Source organism: Silurus aristotelis, assembly GCF_946808225.1.
Source record: "Silurus aristotelis genome assembly, chromosome: 15".
Classification (NCBI taxonomy): Eukaryota; Metazoa; Chordata; class Actinopteri; order Siluriformes; family Siluridae; genus Silurus; species Silurus aristotelis.
Genome location: NC_139588.1, coordinates 24,438,462 through 24,451,893, shown reverse-complemented (window position 1 = coordinate 24,451,893; position 13,432 = coordinate 24,438,462). Strand labels below are relative to the sequence as shown.

At 42.6% G+C, this 13,432-nt stretch overlaps 1 long non-coding RNA gene across 1 annotated transcript in view; it reads right to left on the bottom strand.

Moving 5' to 3' along the window:
• Positions 1-3,478: 3,478 nt before the first annotated feature.
• The window catches only part of LOC310738007, a 132,862-nt gene continuing 122,908 nt past the window's right edge, over positions 3,479-13,432 (bottom strand). The window contains exon 2 of the long non-coding RNA XR_014536951.1: positions 3,479-4,574. This is a non-coding gene — a long non-coding RNA (uncharacterized lncRNA). The remainder of the gene's footprint in view (positions 4,575-13,432) is intronic.

The following is a 13,432-nucleotide window of genomic DNA, read 5'->3' as shown; positions in this document are numbered from 1 at the left end:
CGTCGGCGCTGGTGGATATGCTCGTCACAGAACTTCGGATGGTGTTTGTGTTTTATATATTTCCGAATAACTTTCACATAAAAAAACGACATCTTGCTGGTAAAAAAACAAATATGGCTGGTAGAATATAGTGTTACAAAATGGTTGAGACCACAAAATAAAATAAAAAAAATAATTAAAAAGGAAAAGAGGAGAAATCTTTGATTGAGTGTCTACTCTCTCTGCAGGTGTCGTCATGTTTTTTTTTTTCATTTCAAACCTTTCTTTCCAGCCAGTAGCATTATGGAAACAAAATGACTGATGGACGATGTAGCCAATAAGTGCAGGATTCTAACGATATATGGGAGGATTTTATTCCCCACATGTGAGTCTTAGTTTTATTACTTGTAATAAACTCTTACCGGTCGAAGCAGCACGTGCAGTGACAAACCAGGAAGTGATGCAGCTCTCAGGTCAACACAAACAGCTGTTTATAGCTCGTGCTAACTGGACTTTGTTTACAAAAAACAAAATTTTTTGTTTTATCGGAGATTTGCAAAAAAAGCAGCAATGTTTAAATTATTTGTGGGGGCGAAGTAACAACAGAGACTTGGAGCTCTACATCTGTAAGTTACAATAAATCTCCCTTTATAGTTTTATACGATTTTATTGGTTTTATTGCCTGTTTGTTTTTATAAGAGAAATGCTTGAAAAGTAAGTGTGTGTGTGTGTGTGTGTGTGTGTGTGTGTGTGTGTGTGTGTGTGTGTGTGTGTGTGTGTGTGTGTGTGTGTATTGTTGAGATTGGAATGGCCAGACATCAATATGAATGGTCATGACTGTAAAACAAGAGCTTGTCTGCTACCTGGTCATCAATATGAATGCCAACTCAATATCAATATCCAAACATGTAGAACAAAAGTCTTTAATGGTCAGCCATTCATTAATATGCAGACTGTATGAATAGAGTATGAATGGGCACCTGAGTTTAGCAGGTGGATCTCAAACAGGAGGAGGGAGAAAAGGACCAGACAGTGTCAGATAAATGTTTGTAAGAATCTCGTTTGTTCTGAAAATATTCATAAAACTTTAAATATAAACTCATGAGACATGTGGCTTTCAACCCAGTGCTTTTCTGGATTGCTCCAGGACTGATTTCATGTATTTATATATTAAATAAAAATAATGTTCAATGCAGGAAATGTACATCCATGGCACTTCCTCGTCTATAACTTATTATCCTTTTGAGCAATAGCAACTTTGATGATGGACAGTAAAGCTCAAAGTGTCTTTCTTCCAAAGGTATCTAAATTGTGTATGTAGCGCATTTTTATCAGGAACTGTTAACATTTAAATATGGGTAGGTTTTTTTTCAGCTGTGAGTCCTAAAATTTGGGCAAGGAGGGGTGAACCGGACATAGTCTCAGATAAATGTTTGTAGTGTTGTATATTTGTCGTCTTGGTGAGGTGCAGTTGTCGGCTGGAAGGACTCTCCTTAGACACAGCATTTCGTGTAAATAATGTTTTTATTTAACACAGAAATATAGCATCTGTACAGGCCTTCCGGTCAAGCCTGGAGTCAGCACGCTCTGATTCAAAGTCTGACTCCAGATCCATGCTTACACACACATTAAATGCTTGCCCATTTTCTGGGTCCACCTCTTAATGTAAATTAGATGCATATGAGCTTACTGTGCAATAATGTTGAACGTAAAGAGAACCCTGCCTTTGCCCTGACTGATGTGTTCCAGATTTACCAGGGCTCACATTCCCAGATCATAAAACATGAAGCGCATCCTGTTTTCCTGTACCTCCTAGTATATGGTGAATGGGTCAGAGGTCATCTCCCAAGAGGATAAACATCCTGGACCACATTCCATATTTGTTTTAAGAACACAGCGCGTATCCCCCACCAGCCTTGAGATAACATTAAAGCCTTCTCATACACTTTTGCTTAAAGAGAACCATCTGTCCAGGCGGTTCAGTGCAGGGGCAGCGAGATTAACTTTGGCCTCTCCAGGAATGTCACCATTGCAGAATGATATTAATTTAGGCCTTTTGATATTACATATTTTAAATACTATACATTTAAGATACTACAGTAGGAATCTCATTTTTATGATATCTTCATTCAATTTAAAATATAAACTCATAAGACATGTGGCTTTTAACCCAGTACTTTTTGGGATTGCTCCAGGACTCATTTCATGTATTCATATATAAAGGATATATACAGTACTTAATCATCTATAATTAATAATTTTTTTGAGCAATATCAACTTTGAATAATGGACAGTGAAGCTCAAAGTGTCTTCTTTTTAAATATATTTAAATTGTGTATGTAGTCCACTTTTATCAGGAACTGTTAACATTTAAAGTTAGGTCAGGCATTTCAGCTGTGTAGAAGGCTAAGAGGTTAAGATAGGGGACGCGATGCACCGCATAACATGGCTTCCCAGGAGAGCTTGCCACCTCTAGAGCTGCACCAGGGCATAGCCCCGGCTCTATTCATAATAGAGGTCAGTCTGATACCCTTAAGAGACTACTCGGCAGCCTGGGAAGCTCTGCCCGACATGTCTCGGTGGGTCCTGCGCGCTGTAGACCGAGGCTATACGATTCAGTTCGGGTCTTATTTGCCCCGGTTGGAAGGGGTTTTTCCGAGCAGGCTCTGGTCATGGAACAAGAAGTAGTGACACTCCTGAGGAAGGAGGCCATTAAGGTGGTCCTTACATCAGACAGAGAGTTTGGGTTCTACAGCCAATAAGTCATAGTTCCCAGTGGGTAGGGTCCTATCCAGATCTACGTCAACTGAACTGCTCACTCATGAGGCTCAGGTTCAAAATGCTGACCCTCAAGCAGGTCACGTCTCAGATCAGGTCCGAGGACTGGTTTGTTATGGTAGATCTAAAGGATGCATACTTTCTTGTTTCTGTCCTCTCTTCTCACAGGAAGTTCCTTAGGTTTGCTTTCAGGGCCGACGCTTACCAGTATCGAGTATCTCGTTTTTCCATTTTGCCTTGTCCTCTTACCACGTACCTTCACAGTGTGTGGATGCGGCTCTGGTTCCCCTGAGACTTCAACTATATTGATGATTGGTTAATATTGCTGACATGAAGGTGCTGGGGTTTCGGCTGAAGTCAAAGAAGAGTGTGCTTTTTCCATTACAGAGAACCACTTCATATGGGATTCGACCCTTATGTGTGTGCAGCTTTAAACAACTGCCTCTATTGCATCCATCCTTACAGCTGTCGGTAGGGTCAGAGAAGGGCAGTCACTTACTAGACAGGCTTATGGCAGCAGCGTCCAGTGTTATCCCACTTGGCACATAAGACCCCTTCAGTGGTGGCTCGGGATCCAATTGTTCTCACGGAAAGGGCGATCCCCTTAATAATATCCAGGTATGGAGAGACCCCAGGTTCCTATCTCAGGGCCCTGTTTTAGGAGTTTCCTGTCATCCCATAATGCTTTCGATGGATGCATCCCTAATGGGTGGGGAACAAGTCAAGTCAAGTCAAGTTTATTTGTATAGCGCTTTTCACAACAGACATTGTCTCAAAGCAGCTTTACACAAATCAACAGTTAAGGTGAATGGTGTGAATTTGTCCCTGATGAGCAAGCCGTGGCGACTGTGGCAAGGAAAAACTCCCTTAGATGTTATGAGGAAGAAACCTTGAGAGGAACCAGACTCAAAAGGGGAACCATCCTCATTTGGGTGACATCAAGAGTTTGATCATAAATCTTTCAACAATACAGAACACTGGAGAGTGAGAACTAACATGAGCACTGGAGGATAAGATTATAAGTGATGTTCTTTCTACAGCCTTATACAGTCTATATGGTTAGTAGCTCCTAGTTTTATAAGCTCAGCATTTGTGATCATCACAGATCCAGCATCAGCTTCTCCATGCCAGAGCATTTAAACACTCCAGGAGGTCCAATGTCAAAACTCCACACATGTAGCGGGATCCAAATGGCACTGGTACGTCTGTAGATGGTTTGGGATGTTTGCGAGTTCAGCATCTACTTCTTCATAGGTCCGTAATCATCAAGAGGTGGGAGGTGACTGGAGCTGGCCAAACCTCAGGGTGTCTCGGGATGGGGAGAGAAAGAGAAGCAGTGGAGAGGAATTAGCGTAGCTGCTGTTCATGATATTAACAGCACAAGTTGATAATGTGCATGTGATCAGATGTTCTGGAGCACAAGGTTATGATATGTGATATGTGTTATGTGTAGGCTTTGCTAAAAAGATATGTTTTTAATCTACACTTAAACTGGGTGAGTGTGTCTGAGCCCCAAACACTGTCAGGAAGACTATTCCAGAGTTTAGGAGCTAAATGTGAAAATGCTCTACCACCTTTAGTGGACTTTGCTATTCTAGGAACTACTAGAAGCCCAGAGTTTTGAGATCTCAGGGAGCATGGCGGATTGTAGCTTGTGAAAAGACTGGATAGATACATGGGAGCCAAACCATTTAGTGCTTTATAAGTGAGAAGTAATAGTTTGTAGTCTATTCGAAACTTAACAGGAAGCCAATGTAGGGACGATAGGATTGGGGTTATGTGATCATATTTTCTTGACCTTGTGAGAACTCTGGCTGCTGCATTCTGGACTAACTAAAGCTTGTTTATTAATAACGCAGGACATCCACCTAGTAATGCATTACAGTAGTTTATTCTGGCGGTCATAAACGCATGGACGAGCTTCTCTGCATCGGATATAGACAACATGTTTCTTAACTTAGAAATATTTCTAAGGTAATAACTCCCAGGTCTTTTACCGTTGAACTAGTGGTTACAGAACATCCGTCTAAACGCAGGTTGAGATGCTGGAGCTTCTGTATACTAGTTTTTGGGCCGATGAGCAAAATGTCAGTCTTATCAGAATTTAAAAGTAGAAAGTTATGGGTCATCCAATCTTTTATTTTCTTAACACACTCAGTTATCCGAGTTAATTGAGCTGTATCACCTGGTTTAGATGAGATATATAGCTGAGTATCATCAGCATAACAATGGAAGCTAATTCCATGCCTTCTAATAATATTTTCTAACGGAAGCATGTATATTGTGAAGAGCAGGGGTCCTAGAACTGAACCTTGCGGCACGCCATAATTTACTTGCATTAGCCTGGATAGCTCTCCATTTAAATCTACGAAATGGTAACGATCAGACAGGTAGGATTTAAACCAGCTTAATGCCTGTCCCTGAATGCCGATGTAATTTTGTAAGCGATCTAGGAGGAGATCATGTTCTATAGTGTCGAATGCAGCACTAAGATGTAGTAGAACCAACAGCGAGATGAAGCCTTGGTCTGAAACTAAAAACAGGTCATTAGTGATTTTAACTAGAGCAGTTTCTGTGCTATGATGGGGCCTAAAACCTGACTGAAATTCTTAAAATATATTGTTCTCTTGCAGGTAGGAACATAACTGGGCAGCGACAATCTTTTCTAAAACAGTCATGAGACTGCGCCCACACCCACTGTACAGGCTGACATGCCAGATCCTCCTGTGGGCCCAAAGGAAGCTACTCTCCTTGGGAGCAGTGTAAATCCTGGGCCACCTAAACAAAGCAGCAGACACCCTGTCAAGAGAGATGTTGAGATCCAGGGAATGGCGGCACCATCCTCATGTGGTGAAGCAAATTTGGAGAAACCTTCGGAGAAAGGCTCAGGTGGACCTGTTCACGTTTCGAGAGACATCGCACTGTACCCTCTGGTTCTAACTTACTCCTCCAGCTCCACTACAGGTGGACGCCACGGCTCAAGCGTAGCCGAAGCTATTCCTGTACGCCTATCCCCCTTTAGGGTGCTTACAGGAGTTTTGGAGAGAGTTCACTGGGCAGACTATACCCCTATATGACTCTCTGAATTAGGATGCCAGCCAAACACAGTAAATTGAAAGCAAATGAAAACATCATAGAGTAGTGGCTAATAGAACGACCTATGGACACAGCATACCAAACTTGAATTTCAGGCGGATTTTCTTGCTGTGCTTTTGAATTCTTGGTTTGGTCGTGGCTCGCGTCCAGTGGCGCGTTTTATAAAGGGCATCAAAATGAGTACGTTTCTCATTCAGGTAGCTCCAGCTTGGGCCAGTGGCGCAATGGATAACGCATCTGACTATGGTTTAGAAGATTCTAGGTTCGACTCCTGGCTGGCTCGGTTCCTTTTGACCTGAGTCAACCTGATGCACAATGCCATTGATGAACTTACAGGGAGAACAAAGTGGTGTGTTTCTACGGATCCAAAGTTGGCCCTCATCTGACACAGCACTTGGTATATGAATCATGGCATGGTTCTATCAATATGACACGCTTAGTTTGATCTTGACCGCGTTTTTTGCATCGCTCGTTAGTTGACTTTCACAAAGCTTAAATCTGTACACCATTGTGATGGGTACCAGAAGGAAAGAAGAATGAGCCAAACGGCTCCCAGTGTGGCCCCTGCCCTCATCCAGTAGTTTAAATTCCAGGGCAAACATGCTTTTCCCCGCACCTGCTAGCGTCTACTGCTGAGATCGTTCTGTGGTTAGTACTCTGCGTTGTGGCCGCAGCAACCCCGGTTCGCATCCGGGTCACGGCATGGCCTTTACACACTTTGCTTTTACTGGTCATGCCATTGCTTGAACTACTCTATTGCAAAAGTTGTTTGCTGTTCCGCTTAAAGCTGAAAATGGTTTTGACGGTTGCCAGTGGGAAAACCAAATGATGCTGTGTTTTGTCACACCATGATTCCGCGTTGGATACCACGCTTCATCCGAGAGGATATCCCGGCGTTGTACTAGCCGTCACAACGGTGGAGGCGCTTAATTTGGTCTTGGCTCATGTCCAGTGGCGCATTTCATGAAGGGAATTAAAATGAGTACGTTTCCCATTAAGGTGGCTCCAGCTTGGGCCAGCGATATCCGTCACTGTGTTCCTGGGCTAGGATCCCCGCAGCCGTACCACCACGTTCGTGCACATAAACTAGAAAAGGCTTAGCATAACTCGGAAGACCTAGAGCTGGAGCAGACTGTATAGCCTTCTTGAGGGCTTCTTGAGTCATTTCATGAGTCCACAGAATGAGATGTGATGGAGGAGCTCTGTGATCAATAGCACTACGCAAACTTTATCATGCTGTGCGCAGTCAGGGATCCATGCTCGGCAGTAGTTCATCAGTCCCAAGAAATCTCTGCATCTGTTTTACAGTCAGAGGTCTTGAAAACCTAGTCACAAGCTGTACTCGGTCCTGTGACAAGGATGTCATCTGCGTATTGAAGAATGCAGGTTGTTTCCGGCAGGTGTATATCAGCCAAAGTTCAGTGCACTACAGCGGAGAATACGGGTGGCGAGTCAACAAAGCCTTGAGGAAGACGTGTCCAGGTGAATTGACGTTTCCTGTAGGTAAAAGCGAAAAGCGGCTGCGTCTCTGAGGCCAAAAGGACACTGAAAAAAGCAGAACAAAGATCAATCACAGTAAAAAATCTGTGAGTCGCTGGTATAGAGTTAACAATGGTAGCTACATCGGGCACCAAAGAAGCTAACGGAATAACTAATTTATTAATCTCACGTAAATCTTGTGTTAGCCTCCAGCATTTTTTTATCTGCCTTTAAGACGGGATTAATCGGTGTGTTATACGGTGAATGTGTCTCGATCAAATCACCTTGTGACAATAAATTGTCAATAACTGGAGCAATGCCAACATTCTTCTCTTTCGACAATGGATATTGTTTAACAAAAATCGGACGGTGTGTTTTTAATGAGTGCAAGATACGGTTTTACCTGGATTAAACCTGCCTAATCTTTGAGAGAGGCCCATAATTTAGGGTTAACTTCACCTAAATTTGGTTCATCAGGCAGGACCTCTGTGGCTCGGTTGAGAGCATGAGGACAGAAGGAAAAACAGTGAGACATTGGTTTCAAAAAACAGAATTTCCATTCCCATTTTGTGCATCATATCTCTTCCTAAAAGGCGAGTTTGGAATTATTGTTAAGCTATGATATAAATTTGTACCAGTCGGTGTCATCACAGGCAAAAGGTGAGTTACAGGACATAAAATTGGAACTCTATCTATTCCCTAATAGATGAACTTCCCCTTTTTCCTAGGACCTCCTCCTTGAGTTTAGTGCTGAGGCTGGAATGCACCACTTCCTGTTGCAGCAAAGAACATAGTGGGTTCAGACTTAACTGAACCAGAAACGGACTGAAAACTTCCAGCAGCATCTAAATCTCTAATTCTAGCACAGAACTGATCTACCGACTTCTCGAGTAATCTGTGTGTTGTGATGCGAATCATTTGAGCCTGAGAAGCTTTCATGTTATTCAAACAAGTATTTATAAACAACACATTGTGTGTATCATCAGTTGGCAGTTTAAAATCATTCTCCCATGCTGCTTTAAAACGCACCACAAAGGCAGACAGCATTTCTTTAAAACCCTGCCTAGTGTTAGCTGCATGTGAAATGTCACGCTTGGATGCTATTCTGTTATCCAGAAAATCCTTTAACTCATTATACATTTGCATTACATTGGCATCATTTTCCCAAAAAATCTGGTGACGGTTCGCAGCCGTGCCCTCGCCTGTAATGGCATCATTAACTCGCGCGAGGGTCGGACATTTTTCTATGATCAACTCCTCTATAACATCATCTCCCAATGTACGCAAAAGAATAGTTCTAAAATCAGGGCCCATTAACTGTGCATACCGAGTGTGGCTTTTTAAGATCTGTATATATTTCGTGGGGTTAGTTGGAATAGGAAGACTCCTACATATAGCATCAATATCACTAGCTTTCGCTGGTTTAACATGTACTTCATTTCGCTCTTGTACAAATGCAAAAGCGGGCTGTAAAGATGTATCAACAGGCAGCGCAGGATAAAGACCAGGGTTAGCAGACGGTGTCGAATTGTATGGTGGAGGCGATTGTTTCTTATTCAAAGAGCATTTAGAAGCATTGACTCTTTCTGGACCTTTGTCCCAGTACTTCTACATATTTACCCATTTATCATAGGACTCACGCATATAAGTGTAGTCCCAATTCAGATCGCCCCATCCACCGTTCACCATAGAACACGCATTTTCCATCTTGAATGACCCATGTCTAGGAAAATTATCTACCTGCGACATGCATTCACTCCATCCTGCCAAATGATCTAAATAAGGATTAGTCCAAAATCCAGCACTATTCCTATACACAAAATCTGTTGGATATTCTTCCGGCAGTAAGCGAGAAATGTTATGACCCATCTTCTTTACACAGAACAAAGAACAGACACACAACACTTAATACACAGACAATACACAAAACACATAACACTCAGACAATACAGCTGCGCAGGCACCAGGGAGATCACAGTCTTCAAACAAAAAGGAAATCCAGTCTCTCCAATTGGATCACAAATTTTGTAAATTAGGAGAAAAAATAGACTTTAAAGCCAAAACAAGATTGAAGTGTTTAGAAAAATTTTAAAGTCTTTTCAAAATGTCCGTTTTTCTTTAGTTCCTTTTCTCTTTAGTTCCTTTTCTCTTTTCTCACTTTTTTTGTTTTTTTCTTAAAACAATTCATTTTTCATTTATCTATTTTATTTTTTTTCAGGCATATAAAAAATTATCGTGGATTCTTTTGGATACTTCAGACAATATCGCCTATATTAGACAGACCGTAAAAAACGTCTTCTAATCTTGCATCTTACATCTAAGGTGAGGAAACCAATGTCGCGACGAAATCATTCCACCAAAGGACATTATCATTAATTAAACAATTAATGCATTCCCAAGACACGAACACACATGCAGCCCTATTAGCTGGCAAACGGGACAATCCCCGCAAACAAGGAAGTATCCTAAAACTTATCTTGATGCGTGATCTCCCTCTGGATATTGTCGGAAAGTATCCCACTTCTGACACCAAAACTGTTAGATTTTTATCATGCCCAAAACGAAACTTAATTCATGGAGAGATTTTCCATACAACCTGGGATGCTCCGTAGTGCCTTTCTGATATCAGGGAAGAAGAAATACACAGCACACAGAATGTAGCAATGTTTCCTCTCTTCAGTTTATTGCAGGTGGCAGACACGTATTTATACACAGGATGATACAGTCCACGCACACACACACGAACACGCACACACACATATTGGGGAGAAAGCTGACCTAAAGTCGTTTTCCTGTTTAGACTAGAGGATATACCAGTCCGAGATTTGTGAGCCTGGATAAGACTCTCTGTTTACCTTACAGACTAACATCGTAAAAATCCTATAGACACTGAACGGACAAAGGAATGTGTGTGAGATAGTGTGAAAACAGTTTTAACACTAACAAGTAGTAAATAGAAAAATGTAATTGATAGATACATCAAAGCACCACTATATGACTCTCTGGATTAGGATGCCTGCCGAACACCGTAAAATGAATGCAAATATAAACATCGTAGAGTAGTGGCTAATAGAACGGCCTATGGACACAGCATCCCAAACTTGAATCCAGGTGAATTTTGTGCAGTGCTTTTGAATTCTAGGTTCGGAAGTGGCTCGCGACCAGTGGCGCGCCTCGTGATAAGCATAAAAGTGAACGAGTCGTTGCCGGAATGAGTCTCTCATTCAGGCGACGTCAGCTTGGGCCAGTGGCGCAATGGATAACCACGCTTCATCCGAGAGGATATCCCGGCGTTGTACCTGCCGTCACAACAGTGGAGGCGCTTTGAGCTTGAGTCCACATAGCCAAAATACGAACCAGTACCCACCTTCCCGAATGATCGCACCATTTCTCAAGTTACTGGGAGGACGTGTTCTTTGACCTAGACGGTGAAAGCATTTCAAACAGATGTCTAAACATCTGACTTAAACAACTTTTCAAAATGCTTAAAGAACTATTTCTTTCTGAACTACCTAAATTGGACTTTTGTATTAAGCAAATCTGTCAGGGATTATTTTTTGACTATATTTCCTCTCAGTAGAATGTTTTTTTTTTTTTTTTTTTTTTTAATAATACCTGCTGCCTGACATAATGAGGGAGTAAATAGGAACATTTTATTGATAGATCGATGCTCACTAGATCAAAGCACCAATATATGACTCTCTGGATTAGAACGCCTGCCAAACACAGTAAAATTAATGCAAATAAAAACATCATAGAGTAGTGGCTAATAGAACGACCCATGGACACAGCATCCCAAACTTGAATTCAGGCGAATTTTTTGCTGTGCTTTTGAATTCTTAATTTGGTCTTGGCTCGCGTCCAGTGGCACGTTTCATGAAGGGAATCAAAATGAGTACGTTTCTCATTCAGGCGGTTCCAGCTTGGGCCAGTGGCACAATGGATAACGCATCTGACTACGGGTCAGAGGATTCCAGGTTCGACTCCTGGCTGGCTCTGCTCTTCTTGACCTCGTCCAACCTTATGCACAATGGCACATTTTGACACACTGAGATCAAAGGGTCTGTTTTGATGGCTCCAAAATTGGGCCTCATCTGACACAGCCCTTAGTGAGCATATTTTGACATCTGTTTCCCATATGGTCTAGCGGTTAGGCTTCCTGGTTTTCACCCAGGCGGCCCGGGTTCGACTACCGGTTTGGGAAACCTTCTTCTTGCAAGATTCCGCGGCGGATATCACGCTTCATTCGAGACTATATCCCGGCATTGTAGCAGCCGTCACAACGGCGGAGGCGCTGTGAGCTTGAGTCCACGTAGCCAAAAAAACTAACCACCTTCCCAAATGGTCCTTCCATTTCAACCTCTCAATGTTTCTCCCCTCTGCCATCTCAGGGAGTTTTTCCTTGCCACAGTTGCCACCGGCTTGCTCATAAGGGACAAAGTTCTAATTATAAAGAACATTCTTAATCGTTCTTTCTCACCGCATTATCTGTGTTAAGCTGCCTTGAGACAATGTTCATGGGTAAAGGTGCTATACAATATAAATAAATTGAATTGAATTGAACCACTTCTCAGGTTACCAGGAGGACATGCATCAAGACTCTGTTCTGTTCTAGCACCTAGTCGGTGAAAGCATTCCAACGAGATGTCTGCACATGCAGCATCCCAAACTTGAATCCAGGTGAATTTTGTGCAGTGCTTTCGAATTCTAGGTTGGTAAGTGGCTCGCGACCAGTGGCGCGCCTCGTGATGAGCATAAAAGTGAACGAGTCGTTGCTGGAATGAGTCTCTCATTCAGGCGACGTCAGCTTGGGCCAGTGGCGCAATGGATAACGCGTCTGACTACGGATCAGAAGATTCTAGGTTCGACTCCTGGCTGGCTCGGTTCCTTTTGACCTGAGTCAACCTGATGCACAATGCCATTGATGAACCTACAGGGAGAGCAAAGTGGTGTTTTGCCGTCACAACGGTGAAGGCGCTTTGAGCTTGAGTCCACATAGCCAAAATACGAACCAGTACCCACCTTCCCGAATGATCGCACAATTTCTCAAGTTACTGGGAGGACGTGTTCTTTGACCTAGACGGCGAAAGCATTTCAAACAGATGTCTAAACATCTGACTTAAACAACTTTTCAAAATGCTTAAAGAACTATTTCTTTCTGAACTACCTAAATTGGACTTTTGTATTAAGCAAATCTGTCAGGGATTATTTTTTGACTATATTTCCTCTCAGTAGAATGTTTTTTTTTTTTTTTTTTTTTTTTAAGAATACCTGCTGCCTGACATAATGAGGGAGTAAATAGGAACATTTTATTGATAGATCGATGCTCACTAGATCAAAGCACCAATATATGACTCTCTGGATTAGGACGCCTGCCAAACACAGTAAAATTAATGCAAATAAAAACATCATAGAGTAGTGGCTAATAGAACGACCCATGGACACAGCATCCCAAACTTGAATTCAGGCGAATTTTTTGCTGTGCTTTTGAATTCTTAATTTGGTCTTGGCTCGCGTCCAGTGGCACGTTTCATGAAGGGAATCAAAATGAGTACGTTTCTCATTCAGGCGGCTTCAGCTTGGGCCAGTGGCACAATGGATAACGCATCTGACTACGGGTCAGAGGATTCCAGGTTCGACTCCTGGCTGGCTCTGCTCTTCTTGACCTCGTCCAACCTTATGCACAATGGCACATTTTGACACACTGAGATCAAAGGGTCTGTTTTGATGGCTCCAAAATTGGGCCTCATCTGACACAGCCCTTAGTGAGCATATTTTGACATCTGTTTCCCATATGGTCTAGCGGTTAGGCTTCCTGGTTTTCACCCAGGCGGCCCGGGTTTGACTCCCGGTTTGGGAAACCTTCTTCTTGCAAGATTCCGCGGCGGATATCATGCTTCATTCGAGACTATATCCCGGCATTGTAGCAGCCGTCACAACGGCGGAGGCGCTGTGAGCTTGAGTCCATGTAGCCAAAAAAACTAACCACCTTCCCAAATGGTCCTTCCATTTCAACCTCTCAATGTTTCTCCCCTCTGCCATCTCAGGGAGTTTTTCCTTGCCACAGTTGCCACCGGCTTGCTCATAAGGGACAAAGTTC